At 43.3% G+C, this 3,871-nt stretch overlaps 1 pseudogene; it reads right to left on the bottom strand.

The window, feature by feature from the left end:
• Positions 1-1,537: 1,537 nt before the first annotated feature.
• Positions 1,538-2,898, bottom strand: LOC129034636 (survival motor neuron protein-like; annotated as a pseudogene).
• Positions 2,899-3,871: the final 973 nt, after the last annotated feature.

A 3,871-nucleotide genomic window follows, 5' to 3' on the forward strand; every position in this document is an offset into this window, starting at 1 on the left:
CATTTAACTTGTTGTTCTAGCCTCAGTATCTTCTGCAAATGGGAAATTAGATCTAAAAGCTCAACTAAATTCCAGTTGAACTCTTTTGATAAGAAGACATCATAGGTGCACACTACATGACAAATGAAAAAGCATGTCTGGTTGTCTGACTCCTGGTGATGCAATGTTATTAGATCCTAAGGATCTCTTCATTGTAAACGTATGTTTTCCCCACACAACCAACCAGCAAGTCTTTGGTGAGATGATACTTTGACACCATGAGAATTCTGGGGTGGATGTAGATCAATTTTTTATGTAATAGTTTTGGCATCAAAATCCCTTTAATGTTGTTTTCCATTAAGTTTTCAACTATTTAACAATTCGATTTTTTAAATATTGTAAAACATTTGTTTTCCACAAACCATAAAATTTATGCAGAAGTAAGATTCACTTTTATAATCATGGCAGAATGACTCCTTAATTGACATGTGAGCACCTTTCTTTTTTATTTTTATTTTGAAACTCACCGGGCGCGGTGGCTCATGCCAGGCATGGTGGCTCATACCTGTAATCCCATCACTTTGAGAGGCTGAGGTGGGCAGATCACTTGAGGCCACGAGTTCAAGACCCGCCTGGGCAACATGATGAAACTCTGCCCCTACTAAAAATACAAAAATTAGCCAGGCGTGGTGGCGCATGCCTGTAATCCCAGCTACTTGGGAGGCTGAGGCAGGCGAATCGCTTGAGCCCGGGAGGCAGAGGTTGCAGTGAGCCTAGATTGTACCACCCATCTCAAAAAACAAACGAACAAACACATAAAAAAATCCCTCATATGTATTAGTCAAGGTTCTCCAGAGGGACAGAACTAGTAGGATATATGTATATGTATATACATGGGTTATATATATATATATATATATATATATATATATATACACACACACACACACACACACACACCACTTATGTTAATATTATATATATATAAAATATACATATCATATATTGTGTGTGTGATTGTGTGAGCCAGTTCTTCCTATGAGACAGTTTATCAGGGAGAATTGGCTCACACAATCACAAGGTGAAGTCCCATGATAAGCTGTCTTCTAGCTGGGGAAGAGAGAAGCTGGTAGTGGCTCAGTCCGAGTCTGAAAGCCTCAAACCAGGGAAGCTGATTATGCAGCCTTATGCAGACTGAAAGTCTGTGGCCAAAGACCCAAGAGCCCCCAGCAAACCACTATGCAAGTCCCAGAGTCCAAAGAACCTGGAGTCTAATGTCCAAGGGCAGGAGAAGTAGGAGGAAGCACCCAGCACAGGAGAAGGAAGGCAGCCAGCAGACTCAGCAGGCAAGGTTATCCCACCCCCTTCCGCCTGCAGCAGCACTGGCATCTGATTGGATGGTGCTCACCCACATTGAGGGTGGGTCTTCCTCTCCCAGCCCACCGACTCAAATGTCAGTCTCCTCTAGCAACACCCTCACAGACACACCCAGAAACAATACTTTACCAGCTATCTAGGCATCCTTCAATCCAATCAAGTTGACATCTAATATTAACCATCACACCATATAATAGCCAGTATGATAGACAGTTAGGTACCAAGAGATGATCACACTTCCCAAAGCAAAGCATCATTAAGAGACTCTGCACATATGAGAGGTGGGAGTGGAGGAATTATTGATGGTCCAGAGGGAAATGGAGGCAGCCAGCATGACAGGAAATGGGGTGCTGGTGGAGGAACATTGAATTTTAGACCTGGCCTTCCTGGTCTCAGTCCTGACCCTGGCATGGGGGTGGCAGAAGGAGAAAAGAGTTTCATGGAGTAGCTTTTGATTTGATGTTATTTGGTTTATTCCCAGGAGACCTGGAGTTCTCATTTTCATCCATTGGAACTTGACTTTCATTCTCTTGAGTGTTCTATTCTATATTATTAGCTACTTCAGAGGTTGGGGAAAGTAGTAGATCAGGCAGATTTTGCTCTTCTCCATTTCCATATCCAGTGTACACCACAACACGGGTTTCTCCCTTAAAATCAACCTAAGTGGCTCAGGCTGTGGTGGCTCATGCCCATAATCCCAGCACTTTGGGAGGCTGAGGCGGGAGAACCCCTTGAGCCCAGGAGTTCAAGACCAGCCTGGGCAATGTAGTGAGAACCTGTCTCTATAAAAAATAAAAATTAAGTCCCAGCTACTTGGGAGGCTGAGGAAGGAGGATTGGTTGGGCCCAAGAGGTGGAGGCTGCAGTGAGCTGTGATGGTGCCACTGCACTCCAACCTGGGTGACAGAGTAAGATGCTGTCTCAAAATAATAATAATAAAAATAAAATGCAATCAACTGAAGCAATGATGTAGCTGGGTGAAGGCAGCTATCTTCTGACCTAACGGCAGAACACGTGCCACCAGCTTTCCTGTGTTTCAAGGGAGTTGCATATTCTATTTTTGGCTCTTATTCTTCTTGGGTTTTCTTTTAGGTGTGACATTTGGTTATCTGAAGTTTCACAAATGTCATTCTTGTGAATGGTGGCTTAAATGAAGCATGGCTTTATCATAAGCTTCTATCAATGCTGTATCATTCCAAATGTCACAATCATCACTCTGGCCTGCACTGCACAGGAACAACACCCAGTCCTCCTATCCAGGACTCCATCTCCACCTCTACCACCACCACCACTGCTGCCCATGGCTGTGCTGAGCCTACTGCCTTATTTTCTCACACCCGCATTTCTCTAACACAGAGGCCACAGTGACATTTGACTTCTTAGATATTGCTCTATTCAAGAGCCTTGGATATAAGATCTGGGTGTTCCCTTCTTTCCAAGGTATAGCACCTACATAGGTGGCTGTAGTTTCTTTTGGGAGCACTGGGGAATCCATACTGCATAGGCTGTGCTGTATATCCTGCATGTACGGGTCCTTCCTCATGGACCCATATGGACCTTTTCTTTACTCAGTGAATTCTGGGTCTGAGAACTGGCTTACGTCTTGAAATTGGGCAAGAAGGTATAACTTCCCACTAGGAATGGCTGACTTTAGCCTCCTTATCATCCATTCTTTTTTTTTTTTTATTTTTGTGGGTACACAGTAGGTGTATATATTTATGGGGTACATGAAATGTTTTGATACAGGCATGCAGTGAGTACTAATCACATCACACAAAATTGGGTCTCCATTCCTTAATGCATTTATCCTTTGTGTTACAAACAATCCAATTATACTTTTAGTTATTTTAAACTGATCATCCATTCTTGATCTCTCTTTAGAGCTTAAAACTGCACTAAGATTTTTAGGGTACCCTATAAACAATGCCCTTGTTCCCTGCCCACTTATCTTTCCCCTAGAAACACCATGTTTCTAGGAACACCTCTCTAGATCTCCCCTGTCATTCCAAATTTACTGTCCTTATTATGCCATCTAGCTTCTGACAATTAAGTGCTGCTGGCCTCTGCTACTGTGTGACCAGTTCTGTAGTGTCATCTCTTCTCAGCCCCAACCTACAGAAGACAGCTGCCACCGAATTTCTCTATGTGCTGGTGTCCTCACTTTCACAGGTAGCAACTACCTAGGGCTGGTGGCACAGATGGTAAAAAGAATTTATCAAGATAGTTATAGGTAAAGAAACGCAGATTTATTAGAAAAGCAGGAAAATACGTTTCAGGAAAGCAATGGGCAAGTCAGCAAAAGAGGAGCTAACTGCCAGGAGACAAAAGCTTGCTGGGGATTTTATAGGATGGTGCTTGTGCTGTGTGCTGAAGAGGGCTTTGTGCGGTACTGATAATGCCAAGGTTGCAGTGAGCTAACTTGAATTTTTCTATCAGCCGAGGGTCTGGTGATAGCTGGGTGCAGGAAGATTGTGAGTTATTTGCATAGGATGGCTCTGTGTCCTGGACCATGAAGA

The sequence above is a fragment of the Pongo pygmaeus genome, chromosome 3, assembly GCF_028885625.2.
Source record: "Pongo pygmaeus isolate AG05252 chromosome 3, NHGRI_mPonPyg2-v2.0_pri, whole genome shotgun sequence".
Taxonomy (NCBI): domain Eukaryota; kingdom Metazoa; phylum Chordata; class Mammalia; order Primates; family Hominidae; genus Pongo; species Pongo pygmaeus.